General features: G+C 37.8%; 1 long non-coding RNA gene across 17 annotated transcripts in view; it reads right to left on the bottom strand.

The window, feature by feature from the left end:
• Nucleotides 1–18349, bottom strand: part of LOC103558898 (uncharacterized) — a 116014-nt gene that overhangs the window by 49412 nt on the left and 48253 nt on the right. For 5 of the 17 annotated variants that reach the window (XR_011541271.1, XR_011541272.1, XR_011541273.1 and 2 more), the window contains exons 8-9: nt 11999–12135; nt 3741–3893 (exon numbers count right to left, since the gene is read on the bottom strand). This is a non-coding gene — a long non-coding RNA (uncharacterized lncRNA). Of the gene's footprint in view, nt 1–3608; nt 3894–8613; nt 8723–11998; nt 12136–18349 lie in introns of those variants that run through there. The other 12 variants (XR_011541276.1, XR_011541274.1, XR_011541275.1 and 9 more) reach the window with 6 other exon arrangements.

Genomic DNA, 18349 nt, shown 5'->3' with positions numbered 1-18349 from the left:
AACAAGATTTAAATCAAGATCTAACTGCAAGTATCATCATTAGACTCAAGTAAGAGGAGCCTCCGTCCTGGGTCCTGTGCTTTCGAGAACCCCTCTCTGGTCCTCCTCTCACCAAACCCCCTTCCATGCACCTAGACCCTACCCCCTTTCAGAACAATACTACTAGCAGCTAGTACCCAGAATGGCCATTTCCAGCCCAAGCATGTTTATTCCTGCTTCTTCGCCTTAGGTATCTCCTAAGAGCTTACTGTCCCATTATATGTGACCCCCAGGTATGAAAGGAATCTGAACAGAGCTCGAACATGCAAGCTCAGGACTTCCACACATGTACAAGAGACACTTTGCGGTTCAGGATACATCCAGGGATGAGAAGAAAAGATGGTGGGTCTTGGTCCAGAGGCCAGCAGTCTCTCTCCACGCTGCCATGTTTCAGTGCAAAACTCCAAAGAGTTTAAGCATTCTAAATGTGAAAATATGCTCTTCTGGGTCATTATGAAGAATATTTATGAAAGTAAGAAGATAGAATATGTTTTTAACATCCACCAGTTTAGATACCACATGGCCTCAGTTTAAACTCTTGCCTTGGCCCCACAAATGTTAGAAGTGGACCTGTCCAATTCCAATAAACCCTCATTTCTAATCCTTTTGTTATTCTGCTTCTATAGCACACTGTTTTATGAAGTATTATTTGTGAAATTTGGCAACTGAAATGCCCTTTCTACAAATTTCTGTGATACTACGTTTTTGTGGATGGCATCAGAACTCTTCCTTGATATTCCATTGTGTTAGCAATCCATTTTATTCAAAAATTTTTAGTAATAGTAAAGAAATAATATATCATTTGATCTGAAAAATGCTTACAATTTGCAGCAGAATGTAACTTCAGAGAAAAATCAATATTATATTAGCTCAGGGTTTAGCAAGAATATATGAAGGAAGCAAACATACTAAGACTAGCCCCGAAGAATACAGAAGAAAAGACAGTTTCACAAGGTCTAACTTTCTTATTAGAGATAGAATTCCCAATAAAAAAATTAATCTTTTCATTATAAGTTAATATATCTCCATTTTGAAAAATGGGCTTCAAAAGTCCTAGTCACACGTGAGTAAAAATAATGCTCACAGCCAACCCACTAGATTAAAGATGTACACTTCGGAAACGAAAGAGCGATTATTGAAAAAGTTCAGAAACTTTTAATATTCCATTAAAAAGTTCTCTATCTGGTCATTTTTAATAGCTTTTCTATTACAAGATTTCTATTTTATGAAGATGAAATGGAAGTGCTGGTCATATCTAGTTCTTTAAAAATATTCCAGATAACATGGAGAGAGGTCAAATTAGAATGCTAAATCAGATTTCAGCCTTTTCTCTCCTAATACTCAGCTTTCTGGGCATGCTATTATTTCGTGGTCCAGTTCAACTGCCTAGTTAGAGACAGTCACATTGATATTGAACAACACCTGTCTTCCTATGTCTCAGTCTTTGAACAAGGGATCATCGTTCATCCCCATTCTATTGGGAAAGTTCAGGTTATTGAGTTTAAGTCATCCTTGGACACGGGCCCATTCATTTCAATTTTGCTTCTATAATCACATTCGTTAAAGTTAACAGCTTTGTCACAGAATCCAATATTTGTGCTCCACTGATGGATTCCAAAGCCACCTTGGACTAAGCTTGACACAAACATCACAGAAGTAGAAAGCAGGTTATGTGCATACTTTTATTTTCTCAATTCAGTTCTCGCCACTCAATGGTGTCCTCAAGTCTAATTCCCTCACTATTGTATCTAAATTTGGATGCTATGATATTTCTTAACATCCCAAATCACTAAATTTACTACTAACAGTGACCGCTAACCTTTATATAAGGCTTACTATGTGCTAGGCACTACTTTCCGTGCCTTTAATAAAAAAATTTTAATGTAAAAAAATTTACACTTACTTCATCTATGCCCTGTATTCTTTCAAGGGGACTAAGTAATATTATAGGCACTAAAAGCTTTTAACTCCTCTAAATATTATAAGAACCCTGTGAGGTAGGTAATATTCTTATTCAGTCTTACAAATGAGCCTTTTGCTCTGTTGTCCAGTTATCAGTTCCCTCACATTTAATTCACTGACGTAGTCATTCAGCAAATACTTACTGAGCCCTGGCTCTCCGCAAGGCACTGAAGGAACGACAACAAATATACGTCCTCGCCTCCTGCACAGAGAGTGGGATCTAGTGGAGGAGATGGTCAAATCAACCAGCAGCCACAGGGGAAGTTCCATAGATGCCAGGAGTTCCAATCAGACCAGGAGGGTCTTAGAAGACTTTCTTGTATAAGGAACTCCTGAGCTGAGCTTAGAAGGCCTGAGTATTAGTTAATTAGAGAAAAATGTTTGTATGAGGGACAATGTGTGTGTGAGTGTGTGTGTGTGGCAGATGGCATTCTAGGCAAAGGAAACATATGTGTAGCAATGATTTCGATCATTTATAAGGAAAATTTTGACTTGTGGTAAAAAGTTATTTTGGTGAGATGAAACTTTTAATCAAAAAGCTGGTAGTGGTGGAGGCGGAGATGGGGGAGTGGGGGTGGGGGTGGAGAGTGGGGGTTACTGAGCTAGTGGGAGAAGAGCCCAGCTTCCCACCCAGTAGCCATATCTCAAGGATGTTATTTTGTCCATACTTATCTAGTTGATCATAAATTTCATTGTAAGATAAAAATACATTTTGTGTTTATGAAAAACATAATAAAAGTTAAGATTATTGATTTAGTGAGTATACACCTTAGAAATACAACTCTTGAAGAGAGAGAGAAAACGATAGGAGAGACGGGGAGGGGGACAGAAAGAGATTCTGGAGAAAGATAGGAAGCTTAGCGGTTATTTCTGAATTGAAGAATACATAAAGCTCTTCCAAGGCACTCATCTTGGAGATTCTTGTTGACAGTAAACTCTCTTCTCCTGTCTGCTAGCTTGTTAGCATCTAATTGGCTCTAGTTTAAATAAATGTGTTCTTCCCTAACCATCTCTTGTTGCCAACAACAGATATAGATATGCCACACTGTTAAATAGATGAAACATATTACTTTGTATACTAATTTACATTAATCTTTACCTAATTCATCTATGACCACTATTCTTTCACGGAGAGTGAGTATAAGTAATACTATAGCACAGTGTTCAGGAGCAAGAGAGCCGCAATCAGAGACCTCATGGCACTCGTTCAGGGAGTTCAGGCTGATCTCAACACAGCAGTGCTCTCCGCGAACCTTCCCCACCCCAAAGCTCTCGGGAATCCCCTCTCTTGCTTTCCCAGGACTGGAGCTAGACAAGTCTGGTTCTCTCAGGGATGAGTCAGCCATCTATTCCCCATGACTCTCACTGCAGGAAACACATTTTTTTTTTTTTTTTAAAGATTTTACTTTTTCCTTTTTCTCTCCAAAGCTCACCGGTACATAGTTGTATATTCTTCGTTGTGGGTCCTTCTAGTTGTGGTATGTGGGACGCTGCCTCAGTGTGGTTTGATGAGCAGAGCCATGTCCCCGCCCAGGATTCGAACCAATGAAACACTGGGCCGCCTGCAGCGGAGCGTGTGAAGTTAACCACTCAGCCACGGGGCCAGCCCCCAGGAAACACATTTAATACTCTCCAAGAGGAACTTCTGATCAAATGTGGGGTCAGAAAATAGTCACTCCCACCCACCTCCATATGGACACTTGCAGTACAACCACAGCTCTCCAGAGAAAGTTCTTTACCAGTAACATCTGCTCCTTGATCTTTTCCATCTGAGAAGTGGGAGAAGAGTTTCATGTGTTGTGGAACAGTTGGTCCTCCATTCCCGTCATAAAATATCTATGGGTGCAAGGGATGTGTTCGGTCTCACTTTTGTATCCTCAAAATATCTAAAACTGAGCCAAGAAGACTTCTGTAATGTTATTACAGAAGGATTTGACATTAAATCCAAACAATATGAATTTAAACCTTTCTTTCAGAAATCTCTGACATGTTAGATTATTATCCAAACAACATTAAAATTACAAATGAAAATATTTTTCAGAAGTATTCTTTAAATATCAGCACTGGGTTCTAGATCCATTTTCCTTGAGACCAGTAGGATAAAAAAATATCCAAAGTAGCTGTTTGAAATTAACTGAATGAAAAATTTATTCAACAAAATCATGTTTACAAGAGAATCATAGCTCAGGAAGAGACCTGAGAAATTATCTTTTTCCTCTTCTGAGAGTTTTGCTAAAATTGTCTTATAATAGTTTCTAGTGAAAGGTGATCCACGTCACTTAGAGTAATCATAAGTCACTAACTGACAGTGAAATAGTTAAACAGCAAAACAATAGTCATTAAGATGTTTAATAGTTCTATTGCTTCTAAATAGGAAGTATAATCTGGCCTGAAAAATAGAAGTTCTTGCTTTTTGTAGCTTTGTAATTCTTTATCTGAAATCCTTGAGGGCAGATTGTTTTGGAGTTCATGACTTTTATGATTTCAGAAAAGTAGTAAAGTGCATAATCTAGTTATTACGTTGTGCCCCAGAGGGGTCCAAGGCAGTACCCTCTAATCAAACATATTAATATTATCGCAATGAAATGCATGACTATTCACAATAAGTAAGAGAAATAAAGGCTCTTAATAGATTCAGATCAGTTCATTTCAAGTTTTGCCGTGAAACAAGTTATGAAATCTTTAAATTTTCTGATACTTTTCAAAATTGTGGATATAAGGCTATGAATACCTACCATCAGGAGACAGAAAACTCAGCCAGTTGACCATAAAACACAGAACACTTAAGTTAAAGAGATATAGGAAATCTCCTGGCCACGTAAACAGAAAACAGAGTCATTGTCCTGTAATAAGTAAGTATTTGCATTTTGGAAGGAACTTAAACCTCTTTATCGATAAGACTGAAAAAGATTGTTTCTCTTCTTAAAGGGAATCTTAAGCAAATGAACAGAACAGCCTAAGATTAACAGAGCAACGGACATGCACAAGACAATAAGCAAAATCTAGAAAACTGAAGGAAAAATAACTTTATTAACCACTTTGGTGAATGTTTCAGAGGAGAAGAATGAATGGAAATTAAAATCACTAACCTATTGTATATGTCATAGTTCTGAATGTATGAATGTTTGTGTTAACTCTCTAGTAACCGGCATGGTGTCTTCGATCTATAGTGGGAATTGAGCCAACCATTAGTAAAGTCTGAGCTGAGGAATCTTTATATTTACGGGCTTCGGGCAGAATTCTTCTCAATTCTACAGCTAAACCTCTAATGGCAGAGTAGGCAGATTTGCTGGCTTTAAATCTGTAATGGGTGCTACCTATTGTCCTGCCAGATCCTGTGTGCATGTGCCTCCTGTTTTGTAAGCATAAGGTGTGAGATAATACGTAGAGTTTGATAATTAGTTAACAGAAGGGTATTTTTTATCCTGCCCGATTCCAATAGAGATTGGTGCTCAGAATAAAAGCACAGTTATGATAGATACAAACATTGGATTAAAAAATAAAGAATATAAAACTGGGGGTAGGGAGATGTGGAGAAAAAATATTAATTTCTTTTCTCTAAGAAAAGATAAAGTAATGGAGTGCAAAAAATTTAACCCTGAGCTTCCAAGCAATCAGGACAAAAATGATGACTATAACTATGTGCTTTTAATGAAATAAGGTCATATTCACTGATAGAGTTTGGAAATTTCCTTTATTTTTTAACTAATATTATGAATTATTTGTAAATAAAATTACCTTTGGCATCTGAGTTTTGTCTCTACCTTTTGAAATATCTATGAACACCACATACAGATATACTGTTTGGAGAGATCTATGTAGATTTTAAAGATTTCTATCTGTTTTGATTTTGCCAAAAAACTTCAGAGGTCATTTTTTTTCTTTAATAAATCTGAGATGCAGACAGTTGAGATCACTAGGCTAGACAAAAGATGAGGCTAATTGGTTAAAATTTCACGACAATGGAGAAAATTGTATAAGGCAAGGCCATTTCCATGCTCCTTTGGTAAAGTGTTTTATTGAGTGGTTATCAAAATTTGGTATAATATAAATAATGAAAAACACTGAAAAAAGTACTTTCTGTGATTCTTTTACATCAAAATAATTTTAATAAAAATATTTTTTCAATACGTTTAATGGAGAAGGAAAGATAACTTCAAATTTACTTATATCATTGAATAGCCCTTGTGCTTCCATGTTCCACTGCCTGAGTTCTCAAGCTACTACACAAATGCCCCGCAAGGTACAGCGTACACACAGCAACAAAATAACCATGGAATACACCGGAAGTACAAATGTTCCTGGAAGATTTCAGAACAGTTAATTTTACATTAAAATAAGATATATTTTAAAGTAGAATGAAAAATCTGCATGATCTTCTAAAGTAAAATTCTAGACTTCAAAGGACAACCGTGCCATTGATGGGGCAACTCAAGTCACATTCCCGGAAAGTGGTAGCCTTGAGAAATGACTCAAAAGAACTTGAGATCTTTCCAGAATGGCATAATGGCCTTTTCCCCGTGCCCCCAAACAGAAAAGAAAACAATGTTCCTGTTTAAGAAAAATTATAGACGAAGGCAGAAAGGAAAACTGCTATTTTTATTGTCTTTAACATACAACTAAAGTAAAAACAAGAAATATCTTCTAGTCTCTTTTTCCAACAAGACTGTTTCCCTAAGCTCCTCATGTATAGAGACATTCTGGAGAAGTCCTGCTCCCAGATCTCCTGGGGTCACACAGTTACTTTTCTCTTAGTAAAAAATTTAGGCAGAAAAATTTAAGATGCACGACCTAGACCGTATGATCTTCAAGGGCAAAGCATCTGATTTCCCCATGTGTTCCCAGGACCGACACGCGGTCTGAGCTCAGTGAATGTTTCCTGTAGTGAATTTTCTTCACTTCTCTATACCTAAATATCTCAAATCCCCAAAATATATAAATCCATTTCCAAACTTTTCACAGAACAAAAGCTCACACAGAGACCTTGAATCCAAACGATTTCCTTTCTTACTGGCTTTTTCAAATTAGAATATTCTTAATAATTTGCCACTTTGGGAAGCAGCCACAGTGGCCTGAAATAGTTCAGGGTCTATTGGCAGCCCCAGAATTTCCTTGTTAGCGAGGCTTTGCGGTGGTGACCTGATTTGACATGGAAGACGGGGAACTAGCAGAAAAGTCCTGAAGGTACGTTACCATAGCAAGCACATTGGTCTGTTGTGTTTCTCTGGGAGGTCCCACCACAAATACAAATTTTTAATACTTCGGTATGTAACAATAATGAAGAGTTTTTATAAGAATTTACTTGAAAAGCCAGTAATTTAGTAGAAAATCCTTATGAAGAAGGAAGACTAAATAGAATATAAAGCTCTTTTTCCTAAAATATTCAAACTATTAACATTGAAATAATACATCAAAAATAATTAATAACACCAAAATTTTAAACAATTATCTGAGTAAAGGTGAAATTTTTATTTTTTTAATTTAAAGTAAGTCTTATTAAAGCCCTTTTTAAAAAATAAAACCATTCAGATTTCTAGCGTTCATTGTCTTGTTGCCAATGTAAAGAATAGATATATGTCACTGCCTTCGCTTTGTTTCTATATACATGCAAATTTGAGTCGTACGAACTGTTTAATATTGTAAAATATTCCTTAGTTTCCATGTACAATGTTGTAAATACTGTGCTAGTGTTCACAGAGGTGTGAGTCATCATAAATTGGAACACAAAGAGAAGGGAAAAAATGGGTACCCAGCACTACCATGAAAGCGCACTTAGATATGCAAGAATTGTTTGCATTCATGCTATCTTAGAGAAATAATTTGACAGGTTAATTAATTTGTCTTTTCTCTTAAGCAAGCACTTCTGGCTCTCAAATCATCTTTGCCCTCCAAAACAATGTGTTCTGAACGTCAGCAGTGGCACAAGCTGTGTATCTTCACAGCATGAAAGCTATTATCTTATTCCAAGGACATAAGGCAAATGATACAGGAAAACATTCCCCTAGCGTCCGAGGACGGTTACTCACAAGTGTCTGGCACATACCTCTTGCTCCAATCTAAGGGTGTCTATACATAGTCTTTCATTGGATATTAGAGTCCTGCTGAGTACAGAATACTCTTTTTTGTCCAGGTCTTCCTTTCATGTGGCAGACTTTCTAGAATTCCTAAACCCTACTTACACAATGCCAGTGGCACCGCCAATCATTTGGGTAACCATATAGACTCCCACAGATTTCCTAAATACTCCCACCTGGCTTTACAATCTGAAAATACTGTCTTAGAATGAGTCAAGTTAGAGCTAAGAACTAGTAAAATTTAGACATTAATGTTAATGTTCATTTCAACTTAAGCTGGGAAGACGGCATTTGAGTTACAGCTCGAAGAATGGCAGAGATAGTTATCAACACTTTTGCACAACAAAGGAGCTATCGGCGATCACTGCCACGACACGCTTCCCTCTGACCAAGCACAGCTTCATCTTCAGTGGGATTGCAAAGCACCAATGGCTCATTAATCATTATTATTACTGCTTCCCAGCTTATATATATTGACTACCATGAAGTGGCATAGACCCATGAAGGCAGAAATGTGGAATGCATACGCCATGACTCTTACCATGGAAGATGCAACAAGTTTCTCAACCCCAGCACACCTTCCTGCTCAGCATCATGGGTCCTCTCTGTTCTCAGACCCACATTCCAGGCAGCCACAGCTAGGTGAGCTGAGTAGAACATGAGATGAGATCCGTTTGCCATTTATATGTAGACAAAGATTAGTAAAGTATTAACGAGGCACTAAGGTAAATAAAGGAGATTATGTTGATTTGTTGTCTTAAACATCTCTATAAGAAATGCTACTCCAGCTCTAAGTATTCTGGAATCACTACAATGCGGATAAAGAACAGCACCACCAAGGGCTTCATTCTCTGGAGGGGACTGCAATTTATCTGACAGGTGTACATTCAGTTAATCAGTCTACTCTAAAAACCTCTGTCAGAAAGATTACTTACATCAAAATTACCAAGATAACATCTGCTCCTGTTCCAAGCAATATGGGGTAAACACACCCCACCCTATCTCTCACATTGATTGCAATTATCAAATATGCACAGAACGCATGGAGCAGCTAGTCGAGGCCTCTGAAAAGGAAAGAGCAGCAGGCAGATTGAGGAAGAAGATCAGTATTTGAGGCACCACTGAACCATGAGTGAGTTCACCGTTTTCTTCCCTTTAGTATATCCCGAACCTGGCCTAGCCCTAAACGTGGAAGCGGGCAATGATGGGGATAGTGAGAGCTCCACAAGAAACTCTTTGGCCCTGACTCAAGGAGCTGTACGTGAGTACCCTAATGCTCCAGGGGGAGGTCCCTTGTTTGTTTGTTTCTTTCTTTCTTTTCTCATCCTCTAATGTCCAAGCCCCAGGCAATCCAGCAGCAACAGTGGTGACAATGAGGCCCACAGGACTAAATCTTTGAGGAAACTTCCTCTGTAATTAGAGGTCCCAACAATGGGGGACAAGTCCTCATTTCCTTTTTCTCTCTCTCTCTCTTTCTGCTGTTTGGCTCTGAATGAGGCCATAGTCATGGGAAGCATATAGCTTGCGTAAGGGAAATAAAGCCCAGATTTCTGATCAGAAGACAGAAAAGGGAAGCCTGAGAGAGAACCAGAAAGGACTGGAGAGATCACTGAGAGGGAGGAGCTAGGGGAAGCAACCTTGTAAAGTTGTGAGGTGTGCATGCATAGATCTAACACTGAACAGCATGCCAAAGACATTAAGAATTAATGACAGAAGATATCACTGCCAAGGTTCCAATTAGCAATTGGGCAGCACACCCATGGGACAGATCAGAACAACATTATAAAGGCCTTGGAAATAGAATTGACTTTGACACCAAAACTCACAGAAAGCTGGTTAGAACTTGCAGACTGAAGCCAATTGGGTCAATTATCTGCTAAAACAAAAATATCGATATTGTTCCTGGGATATAAACAAAAAACCAAGTTCCATATCATAATTAAAATGTCCAAGATACAATGCAAAATCTCTTGCCATACTAAGAGCCAAGAAAATGGCATCTCACATAGAAAAGACAATGAATAGACACCAATGTCTAGATGACATCAATATTAAAATTATCAGAAAAGACCTTAGATTTATAAAAATGCTCTAAGAATTAAAGATAAAAACTCTTGAAATAAATGCAAAATATCAGCAAAAAATGTATAATACAAGAACCAAGTGGAAATTTTAGAATAGTAAATCCAATAATTGAAATAAAAAACTCACTCAATGCCCACAATAGTAGAACAGAGATTACAGAGTAAATAGTCAGTGAGCTTGAAGATAGATGAACAGAATTTATGAGATCTGAACACCAGGAAGAAAAAAGGGAGTGAAAAAAATAAGACCCAGGAACCTGTGAGAAAATAAAAGGTTTCGCATCCATGTTATTAGACTCCCAGAAGGAGAGAAGAGAGTGTGTAGTGCAAGAGAATATATTTAAAAAAATAATTTGTGAAAACTGCCCAAATCTGGCAGTAGACAAGAAAAGAAAAAAGAAGCTCAGTAACTCCAAATAGGAAAAAAACAAAAAATCTATACCCAGACACATAACAATCAAACTGCTAAAAACTAAAAGGAGAGAAAAAATGTTTTAATGTAACCAGAGTTAAATGACACATTCCTCAGAGAGCAGTGATTCTCAACAGGGGTGATTTTGTCCTCCCACATACCCAGGGGACACTTGGCCAAGTTTAGAGTCAGTTTGGATAATCACACCAGGGAGAGAGGTACTGCTGACATCTAGTGGATAGAGGCCAGGGAGGCTGCTAAACTTCCTGCCATGCACAGGACAGCCCCACAACAAAGACTATTTTGGCCCCAAATATCAATAATGCTAATGTCAAGAAGCCCTACTTATAGGAGAATACCTATTTAAAAGCCTGAGAACTTCTCAGCAGAAACCACTGAGGCCAGAAGGATGTGGAACAATATTTTTAAAGCACTAAAAGCCAAGAACTGTCAACCCAGCATTCCACAGCCAGTGAAAATGTCCACCAAGAATGAAGATGAAATAAAAACATTCCTAAATGAAAGAAAATAAGAATTTGTTTCCAGCAGACTTGCTCTTAAAAAACTATATAGAAATATATGTAAAATATACTAATGACAAATTAAAGTAATATTAAAGATGTTCAAAATAAAAGAAAGGGGGAGAGAGAGAGAGAAGGGAAGGAAGGAAGGAAACAGACAAATGAAAAGGAGAGGGAAAAAGCAGGAAGTCTAATGCACAGTAAGAGAAGCTGGTCTCAAAGGTTACATACTAGACGATTCCATTTGTACAGTATTGTTGAACTAATAAAACAACAGTGCCACAGAACACCTCAGTGACCATCAGGAATTCAAGTTGAGAGGAGAGTGTAAATAAAAAGGCATAGCACGAGGAAATTTTGGGAGGCGATGGCATTTTTCTGTATCCTGATAGTGGAGGTACTTAGACGAATCTATACATGTGTTGAAATTTCTATTACTGTGCATTCAAAAAGGATCAATTTTACTGTATCTAAATTTATAAAAATAAAATTTAAAACCTTTGGAAAAAGAGATAATATAATCTGTAGTAATGTATGGAAAGAACATCCTTTTAGACAAGGGCAATTTTTGTTCCCAAATTTGAGAATCAGTCTACAAAGATGTTGCATAACTCCTGCAAACGTCTCTGTTAGTGCAAATAATCAATAGCTAATCTACAGATTAGAAAGATAAGCTGAGATTTATCGGAGCTGAGGACTAGCCTGGAAGTGCAATCTCCACCAGGGAAGAAAGCACTCCGAGAAGCATGGTTTACGGCAGGTTACACACAGTTTCAGAACAAGCAACATACATCAAGCATGACAAAAATACAATTTTTTTCAAAATCACAAGGAGATGTTTTGCTGCAGTTGAGCACATACACAGCATGTCAATTTCACCCTGGTTTTCTGGGAAGAAAAACTTACCTTCAAAGAAGTACTGGTGCTGGCATCAGAGGAAGGGAGACATCCATCCTTATCTTTAAAGAGTGCATTCCTTGCCTTGAGAACGTGTTTGAAGCAGATGTACAGTGCACATTTGGTGCACTATAAGTCAGGCTGCTCTGCAAAAGACAAGTTTTAGGCTGAATCAGGTTTAAAACAGACCAGCGTCCTCATATATCTCAATATGTGAAAAATTCTTATTATTTTCATCACCTCCAGAACTTAAATCTCTTTTTTTCACTGTTAAAATTAACAACAAAATAATAAAATTAACAACACAAATGAAAATTGTGATAACATTCAGCTACAAAGATCAGCATTTTATGACATTCTCATATACTGACATGTGAACCAGATTCATACATTATATATGAAATGAAGACTATTTTCCTATATTCATTGGTCTCCCAAACTCAAAAATGTTTCAAAATCACTATTCTTTTTTTTTTTTTGGTGAGGAAGATTGGCCCTGAGCTAACATCTGTGCCAGTCTTCCTTTAATTTGTATGTGGGTCACCACGACAACACAGCTTGAAGAGCATTGTATAGGTCCTCACCTGGGATCTGAACCCATGAACTCCAGGCCACCAAAGCAGAGTGCATGAACTTAATCACTACGCCACAGGGCCAGTCCCTCAAAATCACTATTCTTAATTTAGAGAAAAATATGGCAAAACACAGAAAGAACCATGTAGGCATTCAAACTATTTGATGCTATAATCTACTCCTAAGATTTCTTCATATGGTGCTATAGACTGAATGTTTTTGTCCTCCCCTTAATTCATATGTTGAAATCCAAGCTCCAGTGTGATGATATGAGGAGGTGGGGCCGTTGGAGGTGATTAGGTGATGAGGCTGTAGCCCTCATGAATGGGATTACTGCCCTTACAGCAGAGGCCCCAGAGAGCTCTCACTACCTGCTGCCACTGAGGACACAGAAACAAGACAGCTGGCTAGGAACCAAGAAGCAGGCTCTCAGCAGACACGAATCTGCCAGTGCCTTAATCTTGGACTTCCCAGAACTGTGAGAAATAAATTTCTGTTGTTTATAAACGAGCCAGTCTACGGTATTCTGTTAAAGCACTCTGAATAGATTAAAGCTTATGGGAATAAAATAACAGAAGCATTTAACAAAAGTACAAGTATTTCATTTACCAATTACTTCTAAAAGTATAAACTGTAAAAAAAAAATAAATAAAAAGATGGAAGGAAAGAAGGAAGGCAAATAGAAAGCCACATAAACGTCCAATAAAAAAGAAGGTTGATGTGCTAAATCAACCATGTGTAATATAACACAATCATTCATAATTATGAAGTCTCTCAAGACACAGGAGAAAGTATAAGAAAATTTCAAAGTCAGAAATGCTGTAGACATAATGATTACAACTATTTAAAATGTATTTACATGGGGATTGAAAACTAGCTTTCACCTGTGAAAGTGAGAATTTCATTAGGAGAGCAAAATTATGGAAGCTTTTTCCTTATTTTCAAAAATATTCTTCAATTTGCTATATTTCTATCCTCAATGATAAAAAAATACTTCAGTTTAGAGTATATATGGTTGACTAATTTATAAACTTGTACACAAAATTATTCTGTATCATGAAAATTCTGATCATTAATACAACTTTCTTATAAATAAATATTTAAAAAAGAGTGTCTTAACAGGTGACCAACAGGCAAAACACGGTCATTTTTAGTAAAGAGAAATAAATTTAATTAATTCAATTTATAAAAAATTGACAGTTTAAAGAAACTTCTGCCCATAATAGTATATAGTCAATAGCATGCCTGATGGCAAAGCAAATTAGGCAATGAAATGCTAACTAGCCTGAATGAATGAATGAATAAAATTCAATTTTAGCTACTGTAGGGGAGGAAGACATTTCCTCTACCCTCTCTGGGTTCTTCTGGCCAGAGAACCAATTAAATTCACATGAGACAGAATAGCAGGAGAAAATTAAACAAAGCTTTATAACATGTATACATGGGAGAGGCTCAGGCAAGCTGAGCAACTCATCAAAATGGCTGAAGCCCCCACCTTAAATATCATCTTCAGCTAATGACAAAGGAGGATGTTGGGGGTGGAGGGAGTCAGTTACAGGAGGTTACCAGACAAGCACAATAAACAGGAATAAGATTATTATGCAGATTTAAGTCCTTGCATTCTGTATTGATAGGAGTTTCTAGAGACAAGGTCATCCCTGTTCTTCCTGGTATAGAGAGGGAGACAACTTTACAGATGGAGATTTCCCTTACAAATGTAAATATCTCCCAAAAAAGGGCAAGCAAGTTCCACTCCTCAGAACCTCCTTCCCTGTCTCAGTTTATTAAAAGTAACCAGCCCCAAATAATCCTCATGCCTAAGAGACATATCTTAGGGTGGCCAATTCCAGGCCCCCACACTACTTTTATCCAAGCTCTGTCTTGACATACTATAAACTGAGAGGAAGATTAAAGAATGTGCATTCCCAGAGCTTCGTGAAGTGACTCTCAAACATGTGGAAGCAGAAAATGATACACAAAGATTAGCCAAGCTCTGAGAAACAAAAAGATTAAAATGCAGAGCAGACAAGACTGCAATTAAATACGTGTACATTCATGAAGAAACATGAGAACTCGATGAAAACTCAGAAGCCTCTCTAAATATCCAGTTATCCTCAATTTCTCTTTCACACGTGTGCGCACGATTCCTGCTGTAGCTGATGAAATAGGTTATCACCATGACTCTGTTTATTTTGCTTTAATCATTTGTATTCCCAGAGGTTGTATTAGTCATGCAAACCAAGAAATGGTAAAGCTTGAAAAGAAATTCTAGGCCTAAAATAGAAGCAGCCCCACAGTCTCGAGTCTGATTATACACTGCCTGGTGAGACATCTGAACACTGGGTCACTTGAGATCACCTAGAATCCACTCTCTGTGTTGAGGGAACCAAACCAAAGAGGTTAAGTGTTGTCCACTCATGTTAGCTTTGGCCTCCACACAAGAGAGAGAGGAAGTGAATGATTATGGCGCGCCCACTGTGAGCTTCCATCGTGCATACATCATATCAATTTTTCTAAACGACCACACTGAGGTAGGTATTTTTCCTCTGTTTTTTGGATGAGGATGGTGAGGCTCAGTTTCATACATTTCCCAAGTTTACTTGCTCATGTGGAATAAAACTGGCTCTCTCTCTCCTAATTATTTCACTTTTCTCTCCCTCTTTCTCTCTCTATTCTTTTTTGTTCTCCTGCTTTATATTAAAAGACTGAAGATGTGAACAACTGAAACCATTTAAAGGAACAGAATAATACTATCATTCAAACTTTCTATTTCCATTAGGCGTCTGTTACCAGAATACCAATAAATACCAGAGCGCTATCCCTGAGTTTCTACTGGGCAATACCCAAATGGCAGCCTTACGTTACAGCTTCAGTAGACAATGGGGGAGGAAAGATGGCATGAGGCCTGGGATGTAGGTCACAACATATTCACTCTGTAGAAAAAGCATATCCAACTGTGGAACACACTCATGTTTGGAGCTAGAAGGCAAAATGAAAGGTATAAACTATACTTAAAGTCAAAGAGACTCCTTCCTCTCCCCAGGTTCCCTGCTCTTCTTAGCAGCCGGATGGTGAAGCTGAGTGAACAGTATATCCTGGCTGCACACAATGAAAACATCCCTGGCAGGGACAGCATACATGTGCTACTCCTTATTTGTTAATTAGTAAACAATAATGTAAGTAAAGGTTGGAGAAATTTGAAGTATACTAATGATCAAAATATTCTAATCATTTATTTCATTCTTAATTTATTGTTTGGGAAATGGTGCTTTTGTTATTAGCACAGCTCAGTGAAATGGCATGATTAAATTATGTACTGTTATATCTGATTGATTAAAATCATAGCACTCAAAAACCTCTGTCGCCCAACTAGTGTAAGGCCCTCACTTTATTATGCCCACAATGGCCAGGGGCATGACACATGAACACCCAAAAGAGTAACTCTCAGATCCATGACTAATATTAGATTTTATTTTAGATTTTCTCTCTCAATCTCCATAGGCATAAAGATTATGCCTCTACTCACTTCCTTATCAAGGATCCAACTGGTTTCTTGGATATTTCTAACTTTGTTTTGGTAAATTCTACATTTATATCTATTACCATCTCATTAATTAATAAAGGGGTACATATTAATGGAATTTCGAAAATATGCCTGTGCAAAGACTCTACTGTAGTCATCTTTTATCAATTGAGAGAAGTTGAGACAGTCTTCAACACCAAAAATAAAAATCTTCAATAGGAATTGTCAATTACATTGATATTTATCAATAAAATATTTTGTACAGTTAGGAGAAGTGACCATGTTGGGTACATGATTACCCTTATGTCATTTTTTAAATCACACAATCACTTGAAGAATGATCTTACTCTCTTAAGGATAAGAGATCTTAAGAGACTGATGCAAAGTCAAGAATTTATTTAGATATAAACAACTGAAATCCTCCAAAATAATGACTTAATACGTGTCTGATTTCATACTTCCAGCCTCCAGACTGTGAGAAATAAATTTTTCTCATAGCTGTTTTTCACCGTTTCATTTCTAAGCTACCCAGTCTGCAGTATTTTGTTATAACAGCCTAAATGGACTAAGAAAATTGGTATTGGGAAGTAGTGGTGCTATTGTGAAAAATACCAGCTTCTTCCTGTTTGACATTCTCTGATAGATCAGGTCCTCTGGGGTCAAAGGATTCCTTTCCTGTTTCTGACCAGATATCATGCTGTTGGTTTCAATGAGCAGTTATGTCCTTCAGGGGTTGGAGCCAGGCAAAATGTCCACACTGTCTGGGAGCTGGGAGTCTGAACTAGGGGGCAGAGCTGAAAGTCCTTTTTCTCCTTGGAGCAGTCTCCCTCCAAGAGCTGCCCAGGGCCAGGGTGTGGTTTCAGGGAAGCACGCCAAACAAACAAGCCCTCCAAGTCATTCCCAACACTCTCTTACACAGGGGCAGTGCCAGCTATTTCACTTCTCTCATAATCCACTTGACAAGTTGGATTAAAAGTTGTACAGCTTTTAATAACCATTTTCAAAACCTGAAAATGTTAAAGGCTTCAGGGGCAGTGAAGTCAAATTCACTGTAACTGTGTAACTTCTGAAACTTTAGGCCCCATTAGCAAAAACCTTGAAAATCTACTCCAGTGCAAACCTAAAGCTATGTACTCGTGATATCCAGAAAGGAGTACGATTTTCCTAGCCTTAGGGAGTATGTGCTTGAATTCCCCTGGAAGTGCATTTAAATTAGCTGGACTACTCCTCATAATAAGAATTCAGTGGTTCACTACACAGCTAGATCCATTGTAGATCACTAAAGTTAACGTGGAATACAAATGTACCCAACCTATGCAAAAGGTGTGAGTTGCTCTGAAAAGCATCTATGCTGAAAGACTAGAGGAATATTATATTTCTGATCATTTTCTCCAGTACCTCAGTCCCTATGACTGCCAGATCTAATTAAGTTACTGCAAATATTGTCTCCCTGGGAGACTACTGGGTTTTTTGCTGTGCAATTTCATTTGATGCAATTGTTTGCAAACTTTGAAAAGTAAATTGGCTTACTTTTCCATTTTTCTGCCTGGCTGATTTAGATTTATAATTAATTTCAATAAGTCTAAACTGCTAACAAAAGAAATTTTTTCACAAAGGCCACTCCACCCATAATAAAAAATTCCTTTATTGCAGCCAAGGAGTGAATTTTACACTAATGACTAGCATGCAGTCGATTTTCATTGAGTGTGTGCATGTGTGTGTACACTGACATCCACACTAGATAGCCTCCATTTCTTCATCTAGTCTACTCTCAACTCATCTCCTTCTTCATCTCTGCCTTCAGAGGGTGACTTGTAAGGGATACGTGAACAGCTTTTAGTACCCTCTGGCTTCCACTTGGATTTACCTAATCGGTAGCCCCCAGCAGTTGCTCAAAAGGAGCAGGGGAGTAAGATCATGGTATTGATTTCACTGGCTGTCTCAAGTAATCTGTGTCTCTTGATCAAAGATCTTTGCTCCTATCAAGATGAACATCTTGTTTGACTCTGTCCATGGTCCTGTAACAATTTCTTCCAATTATCCCTTTAGGACTGGGTCAGAGGGATGAGAGATGGTCATAGACTTTGTGATCTTTAAGATGTATGAAATCTGGAAGTTTCTTTCTTGCCATCTAAGTAGCAATGGGGAGAAGGTATAAAGGAAAAAAAAAAAAAACCCATGCCTTCCCTCTGACAAGTTTCCAGATGTCAATGAGAAAGAGAATACAAGACGGCAGCACCTGGGAATAACAGAGCTCAGTCCTG

Source organism: Equus przewalskii, chromosome 6 (assembly GCF_037783145.1).
Source record: "Equus przewalskii isolate Varuska chromosome 6, EquPr2, whole genome shotgun sequence".
NCBI lineage: Eukaryota > Metazoa > Chordata > Mammalia > Perissodactyla > Equidae > Equus > Equus przewalskii.
The sequence above is the reverse complement of the archived record's forward strand: the minus strand, read 5'-3'. Positions and strand labels throughout refer to the sequence as shown.